The sequence below is a fragment of the Chlorocebus sabaeus genome, chromosome 11, assembly GCF_047675955.1.
Source record: "Chlorocebus sabaeus isolate Y175 chromosome 11, mChlSab1.0.hap1, whole genome shotgun sequence".
Classification (NCBI taxonomy): Eukaryota; Metazoa; Chordata; class Mammalia; order Primates; family Cercopithecidae; genus Chlorocebus; species Chlorocebus sabaeus.
The window spans coordinates 115,707,608-115,733,597 of record NC_132914.1 but is presented as its reverse complement, the minus strand read 5'-3'; positions in this window follow the sequence as shown (position 1 = coordinate 115,733,597).

Below are 25,990 nucleotides of genomic sequence, written 5' to 3'. Positions count from 1 at the left end.
AGATAAACCTATAATTTATTAAATATTTTAGCAACCTCACTAAGTAAATAATAAAACAAGCAGACAAAAAAGTGGGAGCAGTAAAGAAGATCTAAACAGCACAATTAATGAATTTGACTTGTTTGACATTTATAGAATGTTACTAGGTAACTGAAATCTATACAAAAGAACCAAATGTAAATCCTAGAACCTAAAAATACAATAACTGAAATTAAGAATTTAGTAGCATATTTAACAGTAGATTGGACACAGCTAAAAAAGGGGTGGGGGTTAGTAAAACAGAAGATAAATATCCACTGTAACCAACTATAGCAAAATACAAATTATTTCAGGTACACATTGAACATTTACCTAATTAATCAAACACTGAGTCATAAAGCACATTTAAACAAATTTCAAAGGGTTAATATTATTCAGGATACATATTCTGAGCTGGGCATGGTGGTGCATACCTGTAGTCCCAGCTACTTGGGAGACTGAGGCCAGAGGATTACTTGAGCTCAGAAGTTCAAGGCTGCAGTAAGCCACGATTGCACCACTGCACTTCAGCCTGGAAGACAGAGTGAGACCCTGTCTCAAAAAAATAAAATAAATATGTACATATATACATACATATATACACACATACATAAGAAAATATATTCTGACGACAATGCAATTATGATAGAAATCAATAATGATAAATAACTAAACACATTTTTTATTTTTAAATCTGCTTGGAAATTAGTAAGAAGTCACAAAGGAAATTAGGGAATATTTTGAACTGAATGATACTTTGGTTAGACAAAAACTTACAGCTTTAAATGGATAAATTAGGAAAGAAAAGAGGATGGAAATCAATGATATAAATAGCCATCTCAAGAAGTTAGAGAAAGTACAACAAATCAAACTCAAAGAAAGAAGAAAGAAAATGATAAAGATAAAAGCAGAAATCAATAAAATAGAAAGCAAACTTACAATAGAGAAAATCAACAAAGCCCAAAATTTGTTCTTTGAAAAGGCTAATAAAATTGATAAACGCCAAGCAAGATTTTACGTGTGTTGAAAAGATAATAACAGAACATTATAAACAACTTTACGCCAACAGAATTTGACAACTGAGATGAAGCATACAAACTAGGAAAACACACCTTGCGAAAACTGACACAAGAAAAAACATCTGAATACCTCCATATCTATTAAAGAAATTGCATCTGTAATTAACTTTCCCACAATCTCCAGGCCCAGATATCTTCACTGGTGAATTCTTTGAAGCTTTTAAAAAAGAAATAGTGCTGACTTTCCTCAACCTCTAATAGGAAATAGAAAAAAATGAAACATTTCTCTATTTTTTTTTTTTTTTTTTTTTTTTTTGAAGTCAGCAGAGCCTTAATACAAACACCCAGATATCAAAACCTGAAAAGGAAATTGCATGGAAAAAAAAAAATCATAGGCCAATCTCGTTCATGGACCCAAATGCAAAAATCCTAAACAAAATATTGTTGAATCAAATGCAGCAATACATAACAAGGATTCTGTATTATGACCAAGTTTGGTTTCTCCTAAGAATACAAAATTGGTTTCACATTTGAAAAGAAATTAATATAATTCTCACATTAATTAAATAAAGGACAAAAAAGCATAGAATTAACAGATGAAAAAAAGCATGTGAAACATTCAATACTCATTTATGGATTAATCTCAGCAAACTAGGAGTTGTTTTGTTTTGTTTTGTTTTGAGACAGAGTCTCTCTGTGTCCCCCGGGCTGGAGCTCAGTGGCCCGATCTCGGCTCACTGCAAGCTCCATCGCCCGGGTTCACGCCATTCTCCTGCCTCACCCTCCTGAGTAGCTGGGACTACAGGCACCCGCCACCATGCCCAGCTAATTTTTTTGTATTTTTAGTAGAGACGGGGTTTCACCGTGTTAGCCAGGATGGTCTTGATCTCCTGACGTCGTGATCCACCCACCTCGGCCTCCCAAAGTGCTGGGATTACAGGCGTGAGCCACTGAGCCCAGCCAACTAGGAGTAGTTTTGATAAAGGCTAGCTACCGAAAAAAAAAAAAAAAAAAAACACTAGAGCCAACAAAAACATTCACATAGTGGGGAAATATTGAAAATTTCTCGGCCGGGCGCGGTGGCTCAAGCCTGTAATCCCAGCACTTTGGGAGGCCGAGACGGGCGGATCACGAGGTCAGGAGATCGAGACCATCCTGGCTAACACGGTGAAACCCCGTCTCTACTAAAAAATACAAAAAACTAGCCGGGCGAGGAGGCGGGCGCCTGTAGTCCCAGCTACTCGGGAGGCTGAGGCAGGAGAACGGCATAAACCCGGGAGGCGGAGCTTGTTGTGAGCTGAGATCCGGCCACTGCACTCCAGCCTGGGCGACAGAGTGAGACTCCGTCTCAAAAAAAAAAAAAAAAAAAGAAAAAGAAAATTTCTCCCTGTGGTGGGGAATGAGTAAGGATGCGCATTATCACCTCTTTCACTCACTACATCAGAAATCTTACAGACCAGCATTTTGGCTCAGGTCCTTAGGCAACCTTCTCCATCATTCAATGGTAGGCCACTCCTATGGGTCAGCTGTGACCCACATTCTCCTATTTCTCCATCACTGGTGATGGCAGCCGCACCTTCTCCAAAGAAGTCTTGCAGCCTTAGCAGTGAGAAGGGGGCCCTTTTAAGTTTCTAATTATCTTCATTTATTTACTATCCCTCTGTCTTGGTGGCTGCTTTCTGCAGTTGCTCTTTTTGTACCTCTTAGGGTCCTCCTCTCTCTTTTTAAGTAGTTATCCACCTTTTTACTGGCTAGACTAGTTAACACATTTTTATATTGAATTTTCCTGTTCAAATTACTAATCTGGTTTCTGTCTCCTCATTGGACCCTAACTGATACAAGACCTAGTTAAATGCAGGAGTAAATAAGGAGTAGAGGGCTCAATATTGCAAAGAAGTCGATCTCACTAAATTGATCTATGGATTTAATGAAACTTCAAGCAGAATCTCAGGGGGTTTCTTTTATGTCACAATTGATAAGCTGACTCTGTAATGGAAACAAAGGGGGCCAAGAATATTCAAGACAATTTTGATAATTGTCTAAGCTACAAGATTTACCCTTCCAGACATTAAGATTTATGATAAATCTATAGTAATTAAGATAGTGGAGGGTACTGGTGCAAGGATAGACAAAGAGTTCAGTAAAAGAATACGGAGTCCAGAAATAGACCCACAATATATGGTTACTTAATTTATGACAAAGACACTATTGCAGTGCAATAGGGAAAGATGGTATTTTTAAAACCTAGTGTCTGGTCATTGGAAGTCCATATGGGGATTAAAAAAGAATCTTGCTTCACACTTTATACAAAAATAAATTCCAGGTGGATGGTATAATTAAATGCAAAGGTACAATAATCAAGTTTCTGAAACATAAACCAGGAACAGGCAAAGTTTTTTCATCAGGACATAAAAAGCACAGACCAAGTAAAATGATCGATAAATTTGACTTCATTAAGATTAAGAATTTCTATTCATCAAACAAATCAATGAAACACTGAGGAACTACCACACCGTTTTCTACAGTGGCTGTACCATTGCATATCCCTACCATCAGTGCATGCAAGTTCCAATTTCTCTGTTTCTCCACATCCTCACCAATACTTGTTATTTTTCTTTTTGTTATTATTATGGCCTTCCTAGTGTGTGTGATGTAATAGTTCTCTACTGCAGTTCTTGCATAAAAAGGGATGAAGTAGATACATGCTATGATATAGATAAACCTTAAAAAGTTATGCTAAGTGAAAGAAGACAGGCACAAAAGCCATCTATTGTGTTATTCCATTTATATGAAATATCTAGAATAGGCAAATCTATACAAACAGAAGGCAGATTAGCGTTCGCCAGGGCCTGAATGGAGAAAGGAATGAGGAATAACTGCTTAATGGGTATGTCATTTCCTCTTGGGGTGATTTAGAAGTTCTGGAACTAGATAGTGGTGATGCTTGTACAACACTGTGAATATACTTAAAGCTACTGAAATTGTACACTTCCAAATGGTTAAAATAATACATTTTTTTATTTCACCACAATTAAAAACTTATCAATAAGAGAGTGAAAGGGCAACCCCCAAGTGAAAGAAGATATTTGAAATACACATTTCTAACAAATGCCTCATATTTAGAATACACGCCTTCAAATATACAAATCAGTAACAAAATACAGATAATCCATTTTTTAAATGGGTAAAAGGCTCAGGCAGACACTTCACACGGGATATGTAAACAATCAGAAAACATAAGGAAAGGTGTTCAATATCATTAGTCGTTAGGAAGATGTAAACAAAAATTTCAGTAAGACACCACTGTACACCTTCCAAAGTAGCTTGATTCATTCATTCATTCATTTACTCATTTATTGAGACAGGGTCTCGCTCTGTCACCCAGGCTGGAGTGCAGTGGCACCATCATGGCTCACTGTAGCCTCAGCCTCCTATGCTCAAGCAATCCTCCTGCCTCAGCCTCCCAAGTAGCTGGGACTATAGGCACACACAACCACACCTGGCTAATTTTTTTTTCTTGTAGAAATGAGGTCTTGTTATGTTACCAGGTCTGGTCTCAAACTCCTGGCTTCAGCTAATGCTCCCATGTCAGCATCCCAAAGTGCTAGGACTACAGGCATAAGCAAGTGCACCCAGCAATTAGCTTGATTCTTTTAAAATGACAACATCAAGTGTTGTTAGCAGTGTGGAGCAACTGAAACTCTCACACACTGTTGGTAAAGTGAAAATTGATACATTCACTTTAGAAAAATATTTGGCAGTATCGACTATAGACAAACATACACACACCCTATCATCTGGCAATTTCACATCTCAAAATAGCCAAAAACTAGAAACAACCCAAATGTCCACTATTCGTAGCATAAATACATTGTGACATATTTTTAAAAAATGAAATATAATTGAGCAGTGAGACAGAATAAACTACTGCTACATAAAAAAAAAAGAAAATCACAAACATAATATTGGCCAAAAGATGTCAGGGTAAAATAATAGTTTTATATGATTTCATTTCTATAAAGTTCAAAAACAGGCCAAATTATCCTATGGTCATAGAAGAATAAGAAGTAAGGTTACCTGTACGAGAGCACCCTGGACCATCTAGGACACTGGCAGTGTTCAAGTTCTGAACACAGTGTTCAAGTTCTGAATCTGGGGGTGATTTCGCAGGTTTGCTCACTTCGTGAAAATACGTCAATCTGTACACATATAAATAGAACACATTCTAGTTGGCTGTTACACCTCAATTAAAATTTTACTTTTAAAAAACTCGATGATGACTGGGCACAGTGGCTCACTCCTGTAATCCCAGCACTTTGGGAGGCCGAGGTGGGTGGATCACCTGAGGTCAGAGTTCAAGATCAGCCTGGCCACCATGGAGAAACCTCGTCTCTACTAAAAGTACAAAATTAGCCGGGCGTGGTGGTGCATGCCTGTAATCCCAGCTACTTGGGAGGCTGAGGCAGGAGAATCGCTTGAACCTGGGAGGCAGAGGTTGCGATGAGCCAAGATCGCGCCACTGCACTCCAGTCTGGGCAACAAGAAAAAATCTCCATCTCAAAAAAAAAAAAAAATACTGGATGATGAGCAAATTGGCACATGCAATTGGATACTACTCAGCATTAAAAAGGAAAAAACTATCTTTGCATGCAGCAACTTGGATGAATGTCAGTGGGTTCCATCTCTGAGGGAGATGTCAGTTTTAAAAGTTACCTATTGCATAATTCCACCTATATGATATTCTCAGAAAAAAAAACTGTACAATGAAGAATAATCAGTGGTTGCCAAAGGTTAGGGATGGGGAGGGCAGGGCTGTAAAGGAAGAACAGAAGAGAGTATTTGGGAGTTATGGGTTATGATTGTGGTGGTGGTTACACAAGTGTATAGATACTCATAGATGTGTTAAGATTCATAGAACTGTATATTCTCCCCCTGCCCAGCAAAACTCAGTTGTGTTATATGATAAATTTTTAATGAAAAATAAAGTGCAGGCTCTGAAGCCAGACTTTCTGGGTTTGAATTGCTTACTAGCTATGTGTCCTGAGATAGGTTAATTAATGTCCCTATTTCTCGATTTCCTCACAAGAACAAAGTGGGTAACAGGAACCCTTCTCTCATAGGGTTGTGTGAGAACTAAAGGAACTAAACATACAAAACATTGAGAACAACACCTAGTACATAATAAGTGCTCAACAAATATTAGTGGTTATTAGTAGCACACCTACCTACCATATGGGATTTATGTTATAAGCTGCATAGTTTTAAAAGATTAATACTTTTCAACAATCCAAATGTTCATCTGTTGATTGGTGGATCAACAAAATGTGGTCTATTGTGGAATATTACTCAGCCACGGAAAAATGAAGTACTGATCCATGCCACAACATGGATGAACTTTGAAAGCATTATGCTGAGTGACAGCAGCCAGACACAAAAGGCTACATATTGTAGAATTCCATTAATATAAAATGTCCGGAATAGGCAAATGTATGGAGACAGAAAGTAGATTCACGGTTGTCAGGGCTGGGGAGAGGAGGAATTGGGGCTTACTGCTAATAGGTATGGGGTTCCATCCTGGAGCGACGGAAATGATCTGGAACTAGATAATGAGGATGGTTACACCACTGTAAATACACTAAAAATCACTGAATTGTATACTTTAAAAGGATGAATTTTATGGTATGTGAATTATATCTCAATAAAGCTGTTATTAAGAAATACAGTAACGCTTAAATGTGAGCTCACTGTTCAGTCAACTTTTTCTACTGGTTCATCACCTTGTATTAATTGTCTGTAGAATCCTTAAGTGTATTTTGCTTTTTAGCAAATTCTGTTTATTCTTCCATAGTAAATCAGTTTGCAAATGACCAAGGAGTTTTTTTTTTTTAAGGCAAATGATCTTAACTTTAAAGGACTTATTTTAAGTGTCACTGGGTGTAAAATGAGGCTTTAAATAATTGAAAATATTTTTAAACAATATTAACCAAAATGAGATGTGATAAAACCATTTAATGGCTGTTAATCTGGATAAATAGGTTTTAAATCATAAAGTGGCATTTAATTGACCTATAATAACTGGCTTGTTAAATCTAAATTAAATCATTATTTGAGACACTTACAAAAAAAAAGGACAGTTCCTAAAGGTTTGCAGAAAAAAAAAAAAATTAGTAAAGCCCAAGAAATAGCAGAGATATTATAGTTGGATACTGAACTAGTCACTTAAGTTCATAAACTATAAACCTTCGCATCACTTGCATGTCCAACCTTATTTAATAAAAACTCACCGAGCACTTGCTGTATGTCAGGTGTTGTGTTAGAGACGGAAGGTTCAGGGAGAAAGCACGGAGCCAAGGTCTCTGCCCTCCTGGGCCTCACAGTCTAGCTATTGGCATTGTCCAGTAGAAATTGAATGCAAGAAACATCTTTTATCTCAAATTTTCTATTGGCTACATTAAAGAAATAAAAAGAAACCATTGCAATTCATTTTTTAATATTTTTTTAGAGACATAGTTTCACTGTGTTGCTCAGGCTGATCTCAAACTCCTAGGCTCAAGGTATCCTCCTCACTCGGCCTCCAAAAGTGCTGAGATTACAGTCATGAGCCACCGTGCCTGGCTCCAAAATTAATTTTAATAATACATTTTATGGAACCCAACATGTCCTAAATATAACATCAAACACTGTGACATTATGAAGAATTATAAATGAGATAATTTACATCCTTTCATTCATACGAAGTCTTTGAAACCCAGTGTGTATTTTACACCTTGTAGCACATTTCAACTGAGATTAGACACATTCCAAATGCTCAACAGCCATGTGGGACTAGTGGCCTCCATACTGGACAGCACGCCTCTAGCTGTATCACCATCTGGTGCTGGGGAATGTCACTTGTCACTTGCACTGCCAGGGAACAGTGTATTCTAAACAAGCATAACTGCCATGAACCAACCTCTCTCTTTCATGAATCTCTATGAACTGACATGGAAAGATCTCTGAGACACTATTGTTAACTGAAAAGAGCTTGTTGAAAATCAATATGCATAGTAAGATCCCACTGAGGTTAAATATACACCAAGAAAACAAAACTATCTATGTATACTTAGCGTATGTAAGTTCAGAGAAAAATGAAAGGTCTGGAACGACAGGTACACTGCTAACGGTGTTCATTTCTGCAGAGAACTGAAATCGTGCTGAAGGAAGTCCTTCCCTGACCACAAACACTTTATTTGGACTAAAAAAAATTGTTTTTTATCCGAGCTGGTTGTCGACATTTGGAAATCACAAGACTTTGCGTGAAAATCTCTGGTTCTGGATTTTATTTTTTAGGAATTGCAAGGTCTGACAATGCTGGGCCCCTTCCCTTATGGCAACATTGGGCCAGAGCTCAGGGCAAAGCTCAGGCACACCAGGTCTTTGTCAGTGGCCAAAACTGGCTGCCTATCCTCGTGACCTCCTGCCTCTTGCTAACAGAGCCTGGATTTTGTTTATCTATTGAGCAGCCACATGCACTGGGTGTCCCTCCCCAACCCTGGATGTCGGTGTGAATCTTGATTAGCCTAAGTCAGTCATGGTGGGCACACATCCCACTCCAGAGAATCGCTTAGGCTTAGGCACATGATATAATCCTAGCCAACGGGACATGGGGGGAAGAGAGCTGGTGGGTCCTCTGGGATATATTTCCCTCACTGATTAAAATTAGAAAAATCAACAGAGGAGAACACAGCCTCAAATTCCTTCACTGGAATGCCAGTGTGGAAATATGGAAAAACTTTGAGTTCTTAGTGACCTAGTTGACCTACTGAATTAGCCACTCTGGAATCATCTCCCTTGAGACTTCTTGTGATGCAAAATATTTCTTTCCTAATATTTGAACCCTTTCTGACAGAGCTTTCTTTTACTCACAGGCAAAAGCATCCTAACTAATACACACTTAGTCTCAATCATGCCTGGATCCTGTAGGCATATGACTCATTGGTCCCCAAATATGCCACCAACCCTCACATCTCCATGCCCTTCCTTTACCCTGAGCATCCTCCTTTCACACTCCCATCCTGAGATTCCCAGCTGGAAAATTCCTAGCCACTCCTAAAAGTCAAGGTTAAGTATTATTTTTTCTCCTAGAGCTTCTCCAATCCCTTGGCTGGCTCAGAGCTGTGTTAATTGTTCCCTTTTCCATACTCCCATAAAATGCTCCAAAAATCTCCATTTCAGCATTTTCTTCCCGAACTTTATTTGTGAATCTGTTTCCCTGTCTGCATGCTCCCCAGACATGAACTGTGTCTTATTCATCTTTGAACTCCCAGCACGGGCTTGCTAAATTGAATCAGCGTCTTGGTCAACATCCCATGACCTCCAGCCTCTCCATCTGTAAAAGGAGACCATCAAATCATGGATGGCCTCTGAGCAGGATTAAGCCTAAAGACAGAGAGAAGGATTCAATGACCTTCTGAGTCTCCTAGCTCTCTGACAATTTTAAGACTCCCAGATCAGGATGCTGACATCCAGTGCTAAGAAGCAGAAGCATAGGGACCTGTCAGTAGCTTGGGTTTGATAAGGATCCAGGGAGCTACACTCGTTCAATAAATAAAATAAATTAAAATCCACTCTGTGCCAGGCATTGTGCTAGGCACTGGGGGTTTTCATGGGAAACAAGACAATCAGCCATGCTGTCATCAAACTCAACTGTTGGCAGGAAAGAGACAAACGAAAATGTCATGTGGTAAATTCTATAAAAGCCAGGAAGACCATGAGAACAAAGAAAGAATGCCTGCCTCAATCATGAGAAAACAGGAGATTCCTCCAAGGAAGGTGCTACGCAAGGTAACATTGAGTAAAAGGAGTTTGGACAGTATTCCAGAAAGAAGGAAGAGCATGTGCAAAAGCTCGGAGGTGGGAGAGCACACAAACGCTTTAAAAAGTTCAGTTTAGCTGGAACACAAAGCAAAATGGCATCTGAGAAGACAAGCAGAAGCCATACTATCAAGTGTATGGCAAAGCCATAGTGAAGCATTTGGTATTCATCCAGAAGGCTATGGGGAGCCATTGAAGGTTTTACACAGGGGAGTGGCACAGTCAGATTCTTCCTATTAGCTCTCTCTGAGTTGGTGTGGAGATATGCTTGCACTAGACTAGAAGCAGGAATACTAGTTAGATGAAAGAAGATGGTGGCTTAATTTGGGGAAGTATTTGGAGGTGGAAAGAGCAAGAGCACATCTATCAGAATACAGAACACTGCACAACTGCAAGTCACTTCCCCAACGTAGGCCGACAAAGTCACACACACACACACACACACACACACACAAGATTCTAACATGCTAATACTGATGTTATTCAAGGAAAGTCTGCAGAATCTTACCACATGTTCTGTGGGGCAAAGACAGACAATTGCTTGATCAAATAACTTTGGGAAACACTAGGTTAGCCAATGTTACGCAGATCTCTTCAATACAGGACATCTCCAAACTTTAATATGCTACTGTGAATTTACTAAAAAGAAAATACAATAGGTGATGTTTTTCAGATGTACTTGTTTATGAACTGCATCTCCTTCAGTCTTTTCCATTATAGGAGATAATACTTCAGTCTATTCTGGCCGAAAAGGTAGGAGTCAACCTTGATTCCTCTCTTTTCTCAATCAACACAGTAAATGAATCAGCAAGTCCTACAAGCTTCCCATGCCAAACGCACCCACGTCTAACCATTGCCATTGCTCCCACCTGGTTCAAACAGCCACCCTCTCTCACCTGGATTGTTTCAACACTTCCTAATCAGCTCCAGGCTTCTACTCCTGTCCCCATCTATTCTTCCAACAGCAGCCAGAGTGATCCTTCAAAAATATGTTGGATTATGTCGCTTCCCTGCTGAAAACCATCCAATGGCTTCCTATGTCCTTCAGAGTAACATTCAAATGCCTTATGGCGACAGCGCATGGTGTGATCTGCCTCCTACCCACCTCTCTGACCCTCTCCCCACTTCATCCTTTGAGAGCCACATTATATCCTGCTGTTCCTTAACTGCCCCCACCCCCAAGCTCATTCCCATCTCGGGCTCCACACTGGCTGTTCCCTCTGCCTGGAACATTATTCCTCCAGATCTATACATGACTTGCTGCTTGTCATCATTCAGGTCACCCTGGATAAAAGGGCTTTGCCTCATTTTTTAATATGTCCCCATCATCTACAATAGTGCCAGGCACCTGGCAGGAGCTCAAAAACTATTAAATGAATGAATTTATTTATTTTTATTTTTATTTTTGAGATGGAGTCTTGCTCTGTCACCCAGCCTGGAGTGCAGTGGTGAGATCTCCACTCATTGCAACCTCCGCCTCCCAGGTTCAAACAATTCTCCTGCCTCAGCCTCCCGAGTAGCGGGATTACAGGAGCACACCACCACGCCCGGCTAATTATTGTAGCTTTAATAGAGATGGAGTTTCGCCATGTTAGCCAGGCTGGTCTCGAACTCCTGATCTCAAGTAATCTGCCTGCCTCAGTGTCCCAAAGTGTTGGGATTACAGGTGTGAGCCACCGCACCCAACTGAATGAACAAATTTATATTCGAATGGCATAGCAACAAACCACTCCATTTGGGAGCACATTTGGCTGGATGAACACAATAAAATTCCCTTCCTCTTGCCACCTCCCACATAAGAAGGGGGAAAAAAAGAAGCCCTCCAAATAAATAAAAAACAGGCTGGGCGCGGTGGCTCATGCCTATAATCCCAGCACTTTGGGAGGCAGAGTCATGCGGATCACAAGGTCAAGAGATGGAGACCATCCTGGCCAACATGGTAAAACCCCATCTCTATTAAAAATACAAAAATTAGCTGGGCACGGTGGCAGGCATCTGTAGTCCCAGCTACTCGGGAGACGGAGGCAGGAGAATCACTTGAACCCGGGAGGCAGAGGTTGCGGTGAGCCGAGATCACACCATTGCATTCCATCCTGGGCGACAGAGCGCGATGCCGTCTCAAATAGATAAATAAATAAATAAAAACAGTCACCATCCTTCCCTTCAGTGTGCAGAAACTGACTATTCCCTTACATCACCTTCAGTTCATTTCACAGGGGAAAAAAAGCACTGCCCGACTTCTGCAGGCTAATTCAAAACTCCAATATCGGCTGCCAAATGATGGATGCTACATAGTAGCCCTTGTCTGTCTTGTGTCTCCGGAACAGAGCTTGATAAATATTAGAAGGTGGGAGAGAACAGGCCCACCAGGTGAAAGTCTTACTCCTTGTTGCCTGGAACGTCCACTCCTTGGCCCTAGTTACTCCATGCCACCCCTTAGTATTTTCTAGGTGCTTGCCAAGAGCCCAGCTGTATGCTAAGCTTGGAGAAACAAAACCTAGGATTCTCAAGGAATATCCAAGCTGGATCCTGCATAAGGTTTCAACCAAAATTCAAATCCCAACACAGTCTCATCCTCCTCCATGCAGTCTTTTCTCCCCTGTAGGTGGTCTCTTGCCAGTTGGGAGAACTTGGGCAGATTACCTGCTTTTTGTGCCTCCATTTGGTCATCTATAAAAACAATCTATTAATCCCTGACTGAAAGAGTCATTGTAAGAATTAAACGCACAACGTGCTTAACACAGAATTTGGCGCATAAGAATGATCAGCTGTGAACATTCATAATAATGAATGACTTTCTCCTAACTCTCTGTTTCCACACCTTGAACATGGGTTGGAAAGCACCACTTCATGGGTTTGTTATGAGGATGAAATAAGGAGTTCTCAGTCTTCGCTGCACCTTGGAATCACCTGGAGAAGTTGTGAGGCTCCTGACCTAAGCTGCCCGCACCCCCAGAACAGTCACACCATAATCTCTGAGCATGGGGTACGAGCATCAGTATTTTAGTTCCCTGGGTGATTCCAGAGTACAGCAAACTTGATAACCAGTGGATTAAATAAAATTACATTTGCAGTCACGTAGAAAGTGCTAACAAATGTCCTTTCCCCTATTCCTAAAATGGTTCTGGAGGAATGAGTACCTAGTATGATCTGAGATCTTTGCCACTTCCATGATGATATAAACAGAAATGACAAAGCTTTTGGAAATCAAGTAATATATAATCTCGCAGACCAAGCGGTATGCAAATAAATGCAAATTACATGCAAATCTATAGTTAATTATGCTGATGCTCTTGTGGCCCTTCTAACAATTTCATAGGCCCAGAGGAGGCCCCAGGAAGATTTTAAACTAAAATGCCTACCTTAAGTGATAGATCAAAGAAAATCTCTCAACAAAGCAGCTCACCTGAATATAAGGAAAATGTAGCAGCCCAGCAAAGAGGAAAAAGGGCTTGTTTTTGCTCTACTCAAAAAGTAGATGATCTTTAGCTAGGGTTTAATTATCTCAAAACTAGGTGTGACTTTTTCAAGAGTACCAGAAACACATCTGAAAGACCCAGCGCAGGGACAAAGTAAATTATTAATACCAATAGCGTGAGGCAATTTTACCTTGCTTTTCATCTGTGGCTTTGAAGGCACTTTATATATATTAGTTAATTAAGCCACCCAACAGCCTTGCAAGGAATATATTATTATCTCCATCCTTCAGATGGATGAAATCACCCTTAATGGAAGACAATGCTAATCCATTATCCCAGGACCAGCCCCTGGCAATTCTCACAGCTGAATCCACATCTCTGTTGGGAAGGCAGAACCCATTTGTTCTCCAGGTTCTTTTACTCATTCATTCAGCAGGTATTACTTGTGGGCCTACTATGGGTTCCAGGCCTGGTGGGGAAACGCTAGACTCTAAAGATAGCAATTGTCTTAGTTGTAACTGCATGCTTAGGGTCTAGAACCATGTCTGGAATATAGTAAGGGCTCATGTGTACTTTAGTTTAAAAATGAAGTTAAAAAGATGAATGAGATACTGTCCCTGATAAATACACATAGCCTGTGAGGAGGGCAGGAGGGATGACAGCTTTAGGCCTCTCTCCTCCTCCTTTAATAATAAGAAGTGCCAGTAACTCTGTGGTAGGCTCTATGATTTAGACTCACTCATTTAGTCCTAAGAACAACTATAAGATGGGGGCCAGGTGCAGTGGCTCATGCCTGTAATCCCAGAACGCTGGGAGGCCAAGGCTGGTGGATCACCTGAGGTCAGGAATTCAAGACTAGCCTGGCCAACATGGTGAAACCCCCATCTCTCCTAAAAATTCAAAAATTAGCCAAGCATAGTCCCAGGTACTAAGGAGGCTGAGGCAGGAGAATCGCTTGAATCCAGGAGGTGGAGGTTGCAGTGTGCTGAGATCACACCACTGCACTCCAGACTGGTTGATAGAGCAAGACTCCATTTCAAAAAAAAAAAAATTATAAGAGGGAATATAAGAGGGAAGGATTGTTACTTCTATTAGAGAAGGAAACTGAGACTTAAGAGGTGTTGTGGGAAGACAAAGGAGAACAGTGATTTCAAAACATGGACTCTGGAATCCTGCGGTCCCTGCTGGGAGCTCTAGCTCTGCCCCTCACTAGCTCATGATATGTGTGAAGCAGGTTCACTGTGTGCTAATTACCAGTTGCCCAGGTCTGGTGAGACACAACAGTCAAACCAGCAAGTTGCATGAAGCAGGTTAAGTACTTACAGACAGCCAGCAAAGGACGACAGAAGCTGGGGATTCATGGTGAGCCAGGCCCCCAAGGTTCAGGAACTCCGCCAGGGCAGCCGGAATCTTGTCTGTGTATGCCCCGTTTGCACCACAGTTGAAGGACCCCAGGAAGCAGCCTGTCCTGGGCTTTCTACCCCAGGGGGAAAAGAATGCACTGCGCTAAAGCATTGAAGGATATACTATTTCTAGAAGAGTCTGGAGCAGAGACTAAACAGTTGAGGCCAGTCCTGCGCTATCTCAAGATGTCGCATTCCCAGTACATTCCACAATTATTCTTTTTTTTTTTTTTTTTTTACTTTTATTTTAGGTTCGGGGTACATGTGAAGGTTTGTCACATAGCTAAACACATGTCACAGGGGGTTGTTGTACCTATTATTTCATCACCTAGGTATTAAGTGCAGTACCCAATAGTTATTTTTTCTGCTCCTCTTCCTCCTCCTACACTCTCCCTCAAGTAGACCCCAGTGTCTACTGTTTCCTTCTTTTGTTCATAAGTTCTTATCATTTAGCTTCCACTTATAAGTGAGAACACGCAGTATTTGGTTTTCTTTTCCTGCATTAGTTTGCTAAAGATAAGAGCCTCCAGCTCCATCCATGTTCCCACAAAAGACATGATCTCATTCTTTTTTATGGCTGCATAGTATTCCATGGTGTATCTCCCAGTGAGAAATGGGCTGGTCTAAGACCCACCTGGAGAATGTTCCTGCAATATGGGGCACATTTTTTAACTTCTCTTAAACCTTGGCATCCTCATTTGTAAAATGACCCACCCTAAGGGCATCATCTGAGGATTAAATAAGATAATGTAAGGTTGGCACTTAGACCAGGCCTGGTACACACCAAGTGCACAAATGTCAGATACTGTCATCTCTACAACATCTACCCAAGGCCATGCTGAGTGGTGGAACCAGCATTCCTATCCAGGTCTGCCAAACACTGTGACCTTCCCACCACACCTCACAACTCAGCAGCTTCTCTTCTTGGTAAAAGATCTCACAACCCAGGATCACCCATAATATCCCATCTTCAACAAGCAGCTTCTCCTAGACCCTCCCACCTTCTCTTCTAGCCCTCCCCCTTTTGCAGTCCTCTTTCTCTCTAATCTAGTACCTCTCACTATGATGGTCTAGACATTAGCACCATTTTCCCCCAAGCACATAATGTGTTCACAACTTGCCAAGCAGTCACCCCCCCACCCCTACCCAACTTGAAAACACTGATTTGGGTTCGAAACCTAACCCTTCTACTTATTTGCTGGAGATAATCATACCACCTATTTCTCAGAGTTTTTGCAAAAGGTAAATGCAATAAGTCATGGATAGAACTTGGCATAGTTGTGGGCACAGAGTAAGCAATTCAGGAATATGAATTTGTAATGATGGTTCTTACCCAGTGATTCTAAACCAGGGCTAACTTTGCCCCCTAGCTAGGTTTGCCAGATTCAATGCAACAACAGGCTACCCAGTAAAAACAATGAATAATTTTTAATATAAGTATGTCCCATGCAATATTTGCAATATACTAAAAAAAATTTTCATTGTTTATCTGAAATTCACATTTAACTGAGGATCCTGTATTTTATCTTGTCCCTACCCCCAGTAGACATATGGCAATGTCTGGAGACATTTTTGGTTGCTACAACTGGTGGGCATGGGGGTGCAACTAGCATCTAATGGGTAGAGGTCAAGGATGCTACTCAACATCCTTCAGGGCACAGGAAAGCCCCCCCTAACCAAGAATTATTCAAGCCATAATGTCAATAGCACTACGGTTGAGAAATCCTGCATAAGCAAAAAATCATAATAATATTGAGAGAAAAGAATTGAATGGACAGAGTTTTATACCCCCCTATAGTGGGTGGAATTTTGTCCCCTGAAAAGGTACTTCCAACACCTAACCTTTAGTGCCTGTGAATGTGAACGTATTTGGAAATGGAGTCTTTGCAGATATAATTAAGTTAAGGATCTCCAGATGAGATCACACTGGATTTAGGGTGGAGCCTAAATCTAATGCTTGTTGTCCTTATAAGAGAAAGGAGAAGACTGGAGACACAGAGGGAAGGCCATGTCAACATGGAGGCAGAGACTGGAGTTACGAATCCCCTCTCCAAGGATTGTTGAGCATTGCCAGCAGTCACTAGAAGCTACAAGAGAAGCTTAGAACCGATTCTCCCTTGGGACCTCCAGAGCCTCCAACCCTACTAACACACCTGGATGTCACACTTTTGGACATCAGAACTGTGAAATAACAAATTTCCGGTATTTTAAGCCACCAGGTTTTTAGTAACATATGCTAGCTCTAGGAAACGAATACAACCCTCTACAGATTTAAACCCAAGAACTCTTGTTCTTTCCCTTTCTTTTTACAATTGTAATTATTATGAAATGCCTCATGCCAGCAAAAAAAGGATAGGGGCTAATATAACGAGCACCATGAACTCATCACCCATCTTGGGAAATGTAGCTTTACAAATACTAATGAAGCCCCACGGTGCCCCAATCCCATTCCGCTCTCCCCACAAGAGGCAAACACTCTCCTGAATTTGGTGTTAATAATTCCCTCATGAGCTTTTATACCTTTACTACATATGTATGACTTCCTAAGTAACAAATAGAATTCTCTTACCTCTTTCTAAACTGTATATAAATGGTGTCCTATAACATGCATGCTTTGCCAAAGGATCTTTGAATTTTTACTTTACATCATTTTCAAGATACACACTGATTTATGTGGTTCAAATTCATGCACTTTCACTATTCTGCTGTGTGCATAGATCACAGATGTATTGATATACACTTCTGTGGATAGACATTTGTTTTTTTCCAATTCTTTTGTTATTACAAACAATGCATCAGTGAAACTTCATGTCTCCTCGTCTGTACTTTATGAGAATTTCTCTAGGGTTCTGTTCCTCAAAGTGTGGCTTGAGACCCACTAGTGAATAATAAAATCATTCCGGTGGCTTTATGGTCAGCACTGCTTTGTTGTTTTTTGTTGAGGTTTTATTTTCAAAAGAGAAGATTAATATTAGAGCGCATCATATACCAAGGGTTAGTATTGCTTCATAAAACTTTTGTTTCAATTATAGATAAGTAGGTACTGGATTGCAATGTAGAATATATTTCTTACTGGCAGTCACAGCCAAAAGAAAAAGTTTAGAAAATGGTTCTCTAGGGCCTCACTGTTGAAAGTGTGATCAGAGAACTAGGGGCATCAGCCTCACCTGGGAGCTGGTTAGAAATACGGACTCCGTGGCCCCATCCCAGACCTCCTGAACCAGAATCTATATTTTAATAAGATCTCCAGTTTCTTCATCTCCCCACTGAAGTTTGAGAAGCAGTTCTCTAGGGACATACCAATAAGTGGAATTGCTAGGTCATACGAAGTGCCCATGTTTCTTTAGCTTTATTAGGAGTTGCAAAAATGCCGTCCAAAATGATTGTGCCAGAGTTCCTTTAAAGATCTGCTTTCCGGCTGGGCACAGTGGCTCACACCTGTAATCCCAGCACTTTGGGAGGCCGAGGTGGGCAGATCACAAGGTCAGGAGTTCAAGATCAGCCTGGCCAACATGGTGAAACCCCGTCTCTATTAAAAATACAAAAACTAACTGGGCATGGTGGTGCACGCCTATAATCCCGGCTACTGGGGAGGCTGAGGCAGGAGAATGGCTCAAACCCAGGAGGTGGAGGTTGCAGTGAGCAGAGACTATGCCATTGCACTCCAGCCTGGGTCACAGAGCAAGACTCCGTCTCAACAACAACAAAAAGATCTGCTTTCCATCTTAGAGTTTGTAACGATATTTCATTCGATCAAAACGTCCTGCTGCTACAATTTTTTTTTTTTTTTTTTTTTTTTTTTTTTTTTTTTTTTTGAGACAAGGTCTTGCTCTATCACCCAGCTGGAATGCAGTGGCTCAATCAGAGCTCACTGCAGCCTCCAATTCCTGGGCTCAAGCGAACTCCTGCCTTGACCTCCCAAAGTGTTGGTGTTACAGGTGTGATCCACCGCACCTCGCCTTTATAAAATTTTAATCACAGTCCTTCTTTGCTGCTTTCATGCAACTCTCTCGACTTTCTCTGAGGAATGAAGAAGTCTGGAATAAACAAGGCCTCTTCTCTAGGAGAAGAAAGGGGCTCCACCCAGAGACAGAAAAAGGGACAGCTGTTATCACATGGAACCACATGAGATGTTTAAACATCAAGTCCTGGGGAGAGAGCAGCCCTGGGAGAACACAGCAGGCCTCCCTGGCAGCTCCTGGCTTTGCTGGGGCTGAGGGAGCACAGCAGACTTTCCCAGTCAAACTGACGTTGTTTCCTGGCCTGGAGCAGCCCCACTCCTGAATGCAAAGTTTAATTTGATTTTTTCACTCGAGTAACCAAGGCATTTCTGACGCATTGCTTTTCATGAGGTCCTGGCACTGCATTTGCTGAGCCATTTCCTCGGGCCTCCTCTCTCTGCTCTGGCTCTCTCTTCCTTTTCCTGGGGTCTCTACGCCTGGCATCTGACTCACTACCTTGCACCCACCTCCTTCTGCAGAGCTGATATAATAATATACCTCTGTGCTGGCAGCCCCTGCTTACTGATAGTCTATCTTGGGCCTGGGCTGTGTTAGGGACTCACTCCACACCAGAGATAGACACCATTATTCCCACTTTATGGCTGAGATCATCATCCCAAGTTGCAATCTGTTACATTTATTATATTGGGGTGGGTCTTGGAATCAATGGCATCCCATCATCGCATAATCAGATGGTGGTTGGAATGTCATGGATGTCACCTGCGGAGAAGCAAACTTGATTGGTTTTCCTTATGGCCTGAGCAGACAACAGCACCGTTTCAACACTGCGGTCAATCATGTCAGGACCACATGGGCAAAGACCATGAGTCCCGAATGTTGTTCAGAGAACCTTCTTTTGACACTTTCTGGTAAGATGAAGGAAGCACTGGCATTGAAACTTGCAGGTTGGGTGTCAGAGGCTAGAATACAAGCCCTGAAGTCAATAGTAGGGACCCTCTCTCAAGAAATGCTACATCACCAATGCTCTTGGTAACATGATCTGGTATATGTTGTGGCATAACGAATCTCCCCCAAACAGTGAAATTCCGCAAGTACAACTCCTTGAGTGCTCTCTTCTCTTGATCCAGAGACCTGTGAACTCAAGAAGCAATGTATCCACCAGACACTTAAACTTTGGAAAAATAAAATAAAATTAAAAGGAGGCAATATATCCCCCTCACCAACATACCCAACCTACAATGGTGAGGCAGGCATACTGTTAGACATTTTAAAAGGAGAGAAGTGGGAGGCACACAATGTTTCACAGCAGTTCTAGAGCACAATTGGGCATATGGTGCCAGTGTCTCGATTACAGCTCCATCCAACTGCCTGGGAATGATTCTTCATGGCTCTTGGCTCCACCTTCTGAGCCATCCTCCTTTTTCCATAAGAAATGTCTAGTGTTTGCAACTGAGTGGTTTCTTTAGCCTGTTTCCTGCCTACAGTAGTCTGGGGATTCAAACACTTCTTTTTGCTTTATATGGTCTCTGACCCACTTAGTCTAAATGGATGGTGTTTCCATCAGTATAATTACCTTTAAAGTGTTGTGAGTTTCCTATTAATCTTATTGGGGCTCACTCCATTAAACAAAATAACTACAAATATCTCCATGATAAATCTTTTCCTTTCTTGCTCCCTGTGGGATCTTCAAGGAGCAATAACTTGATTTTTAGATGCACTGCTGTTTAAGAGAGAGGATTTAAAAGACATACTCTTGGTTTTTTTAAGTTCTGGGGTACATGTGCAGAACGTGCAGGTTTGATACAAAGGTATACACATGCCATGGTGGTTTGCTGCATACATTAACCCATCATCTACATTAGGTATTTCTCCTAATGCTATCCCTCCCGCAGCCCCCCAGCCCCTGACAGGCCCTGGTATACGATGTTCCCTTTCCTGTGTCCATGTGTTCTCATTGTTCAACTCGCACTTATGAACGAGAACATGCAGTGGTTGGTTTTGTATTCGAGTGTTAGTTTGCTGAGAATGATGGTTTCCAGCTTCATCTACGTCCCTGCAAAGGACATGAACTCATCCTTTTTTACAGCTGCATAATATTCCATGGTGTATATGTGCCACATTTTCTTTACCCAGTCTATCACTGATGGGTATTTGGGTTGGTTCCATTCTTTCTCTGAATGACTTAATATAATTGTACATCTTACAATTATCAACAGCATCTTAGATTCAATGAAACATGGAAAGATTAAGAGAAGTTAAACAATGAGTCCAAGGCAAATGCCTCACTTCCTTAAGCTCTTTGTTGAAATGTCCCCTTCACAGAGAGGCCTTCTCTGTCTACCCTATTTAAAAGGCAACCTACCCTCCACCACTGCCACCATCCATGGCTTCCCAGAACTCCCTGGTCCCTACATTGCTTTAATTTTCTCTTTAGGATCTATCATTATCCTAGCATAACTATACATTTTATTTATTTGTTTAGTTTATGTCCCCATAAGGAAGGGGTGAGATTTTGTCCATTTCATTCACAATGGTACTCTCCAGAGGCTAGACTTGCCTCTACTCTATAGTAGACATTCAATAAATATTAGTTGAGTGAATGTATGAATAATACTTTATGCAGTTAAAACTGGGACTAGAAATAAGCAAATTCATTGGCCATCCAAAGCCTAGGCACTTAAGGACTTGACCATACTATCTTTTAGCTTAGCAGAAGAATGCCTACTAAAACTGGCACATTTGGCCGGGTGCGGGGGCTCACGCCTATAATCCCAACACTTTGGGAGGCTGAGGCGGGCAGATCACCTGAGGTCAGGAGTTTGAGACCAGCCTGGCCAACGTGGCAAAACCCTGGCTCTACTAAAACTATGAAAGATTAGCCAGGTGTGGGGGCAGGCGCCTGTAATCCCAGCTACTTGGGAGGCTGAAGCAGGAGAATTGCTTGAACCCGGGAGGCAGAGGTTGCAGTGAGCTGAGATTGTGCCATTGCACTCCAGAATGAGCAACAAAGCGAGACTCTGTCTCAAAAAACAAACAAACAAACAAACAAAAAAACCTGGCATATTCACCTCAACCAGTGATTCTCAATTAGGAGGAGGGGTGTGAAAGAAAATATATCCATGCGTAGGACAAAAGTCTCCACCTCATGGCAGAAGCCCACACTCCTCACCATTAACTACAAGACCCTACCTGATTTGACGCCAAACACAAGACCCGGTCTCCTTCCTTTGCCGAGAGTACTCCTCCCCCATCTTTATTGAAACTGACAGAAAATCCAGCTCAAAGCGACTTAAACAAGAAAGACAATTTCATGGCACATAGAACAGAAAATGCCATCATAGAACTAGCTTCTGTTATGACTGGATCCAGGAACTCAACCTATTTTACCAGGATTCTGTCCATCTTCACATCTCAGGCCTGTGATCCTCAGTGTGGAGTTCCATTCTTGATAGGCTTCTCTAGTATGGTGACAAGATGGCCCCAGCAAGCCAGAGTTTACATTCCACAAGCTCAGAATTCTCCAGTGCAAAAGGAGCTTCTCTTTCCTAATACCTTCAGGTGAGTTGGCCAGGCTTAGATCACATATTCACTTCTGGAGCAATTACTGAGAGCCCAAAGGAGGGAGGAGTGCTCTGATTAGTCAGACCTGAGTCACATTCCACCTCCTAGATCTGAATGGGCCATGAAGGGAGGATCAGCCCATTCAGAAAGCCAAAGACTGAGGATGGAGACAGGTGGTTCACCCACAGAAACTAGAGGTTCTGCAGCCAGAGAAAGGGGGTATGGAAGTTGGGCAGGAAAAATGTCACATGTGTTTTACAGCTTGTATGTGTTAGAATTTTTTTAATATTTACTAAAAAGAACACACATCAAACGCAAGTAAAATACAGTCAGTGATAGAACAACCCACTCCCTTTTCCAGTGGGGAGGAGGTGAGTGGAGGAGGTTTAGCGCTCAAGTTCCCTCTTTGGTCCAGGCAGTAATTAAGAGCTTAGGTGCATAACTGTGGATGGTTATGTAATGTGTGCTGTGCCTCAGTTGTCTCATCTGTACTATGGGACTGGTAACAGTGTATAGTTCACAGAAGTTGCTATAGGTAAAGAGCCTAGCACAGCGTCTTGCTTCTAGTAAACACTCAATTCAATAAATGTTAGTCGTGATTATGTGGATTATTTTACAGATGTAGAACATCTGAACCTCAGTCATGTGCCTTCATCTGGAGCTGAGGGTGGAGTTAGCATCATCTGAAACACACGGACTGGGGATGGAGGAGTGGTGCTTCCTCAAAGGAAAAAAAATCTACATATTCTTGTCAGAAGAGGAGGATCGAATCATAAGAAGGAGGCCTAAAAGTCAAGAGGTCCACTAGGAGTTTGTGTTATTTACAGAAACACAATAATACAAAACAAAATAAATGTAAATTTATTTACACTTACAGATGTGGATTGACCAAGACCCACTGAGAGGAAAACTCGTGCACAATGGTTACACAATGATATGGCAATGCCAGACTGGAACACATGATCCCTGACTCCCGAGTCTGTGGTCTTCCTGCTGTCCCCAACAGCCACAGTGGTACAGGTGACATCAAGTCCTGAACCTGGGCTGGCTGGATTCAAGAAAGCACTGATGTAAGAACATGCAATGTTTCAGGACAATTTGGCAAAATAGCCCTAGATCCTGGTTAAGGGATATGCCCAGCCGGAGACATGGGCCCCACTGAAGCTCCCAGCAACTCCTTCCCCCAAAGCTGCTCAAGCCAGCAAGTCCCACTGGAAGCTGATCGGTGAGATCACCTTCCTGCCCAGTCTTGTCTGTTTGTTTTGTTTTTGCTTTTCAGGACCCAGTTGATTGGCCTGAACATGCCCAGTGTTTTATTGGTGACTTTGATTCTCTCCTGTCTCATTCCTGAAGTTTTAAATATATTTTTCCAAAATCTACATAATGATTTTTTTTCAGGTGTACCACGAAGGTTGTTTGGTGAAAAGTTGTAAGAAGCAGAAGGCACGAGATCATGGAGGGCACCACTCACCATTGAATTGGGCAGAGGATAGCAAGGTTCAGTTTAATAAAAATTTACCTGGTACCTACTATGACCAGGCATCAGATGAATTAGCCAGGACATAGCACAATGACTACCACATAGTAAGTTTTCAAAATCTTTATTGAAATAATGAATGAAGTCTGTCCATGGCCTCAAGAGAAAATAGACTCAAATATATCATCGCAACAGCACAGAGGAGGGAGCATCTAACTCAACCTGGAGGAAATGTCATGCCAAACAAAAGGGACATCAGATGCAGAGGTGTTTTCACATCCAATTAGCTACCCTGTGAGGTAGAGGGGATGCCACTCTATATACAGAAGATGAAACTGAGCTTCAGAGTTCCATTTCTTGCCCAAGGTCACATATCTAACAACTGGCAGTCCAGAAGTAGAACCCATGCCTCCAACTCCTGATCCAAGGCTCATTTCCAATAAATGGATCATTACTCATTGATACAGGCAATGCCACAGTACTTCGGAGACCCCAAGAATAGAACCACATCCTGTCTCATCAAAGCAGCATCCTGGAGGAGTGGCCAAGAACTCAGACTCTGAAATCTGACTGAACTACTATCCATTCACCACCTCATCACTTATTAAATGTGTGATTTATTTTTTTTTTTTTTTTTTTTTTTTTGGACGGAGTCTTGCTCTGTCACCCAGGCTGGAGTACAGTGGCATGATCTTGGCTCACTGCAACCTCCGCCTCCCAAGTTCAAGCGATTCTCCTACCTCAGCCTCTAGAGTAGCTGGGACTATAGGCGTGCACCACCACACCCAGCTAATTTTTGTATTTTTAATAGAGATGAGGTTTCACCATGTTGGCCAAGCTGATCTTGAACTCCTGACCTCAAGTGATCCACCAGCCTTGGCCTCCCAAAGTGCTAGGATTACAGGTGTGAACCACCACGCCAGGCCTAGATGTGTGATCTTAAGAAAATTATTTTATCTGTCTGAATCTCTGCTTTATACATCTTTTTTAAATGGAGAATAATAACACAAATGCCTAGTGACCTCTCATCTTTCATGCCCCCTTCTCATGACTCGGTCCCCTTCTTCTGGCAAGACTATGTAGATTTTTTCCTTTGGGGAAGCACCACTCCTCCATCCCCAGTCCTTGTGTTTCAGATGAAGCTAACTTCACACCCAGTTCCAGAAGTAGGCACATGACTGAGGCTTGGGCAATCAGAATATTCTGTGTCCGAACACAGTGATTGGTTCAGAGATTAACAATAATGCAAGTTGGAGACCCAGTTACAGTATGAGCCTCTGGGAAGGAGAACCTGCCTTCCCAATGGGTTTACTGAGCATGTCGCTCGCACCCCTATAACTGCTAGAGGCTAACTAGCCATCACTGAAAAAAGGGGGACAGAGAAGCTGCTTGAGAGTGCCAACCCAGAAGAAAACAGAATAGAAAGATGGAAAAAGACTGGCGACATGATTTTTTTTCTTTTTTTAATTGAGACAGTCTCATTCTATTACCCAGGCTGGAGTGCAGTGGCATGATCTCGGCTCACTGCAACCTCCACCTCCTGGGTTCAAGTGATTCTCCTGCTTCAGCCTCCCGAGTAGCTGGGATTACAGGCACGCGCCACCACGCCCAGTTAATTTTTGTATTTTTAGTAGAAACAGGGTTTCTCCAAGTTGGCTAGGTTGGTCTCTAATTCCTGACCTCAAGTGATCCACCTGCTTGGCCTCCCAAAGTTCGGAGATCACAGGCCTGAGCCACTGCGCCCAGCCTGGCGACATAATTTAAACTCCTGGATCGAGTTGTGCCTCATTCCCCTGGACTTGCCATCTCATGAACCAAAACATCGCTTCCCCCTGGAGCCATTTTGGCATGGGATTCTATTATTTTTAACCAAGAGAGCCCTAGTATGCTGGTTCCCATGACGGCTGGATGGGATAGCGTGAGCTAATGCTTGTGGAGTACTTTGCACAGAGCAAGGGCTCAAAAAAAATGACTCTTGTTATTTTGTCTTCCCTGGCCTGAACCACCTCATTACCCTCAAAATGATTAGCAGAGCAAGCAGCCATGACACTGAGGACAGAGCTGCTGACTTGGCCTGCTGCGTTCACTGGCTTCCTTCTCACTACCACTCAGCCCGCTCTGCAGAAAGCTTCAATGCCACATGGCTTGGGTAAAATGTGGACAGATGAAAGCCGGTAAAAGAAGGTGGTAGCTGCTCCTGATAGATAGAGAAGCCACTGGAAGGGTGAGAGGTGGGCAGGGAGGAGGCAATTAGGGGCTAAATGAGCCCGAGGGACTG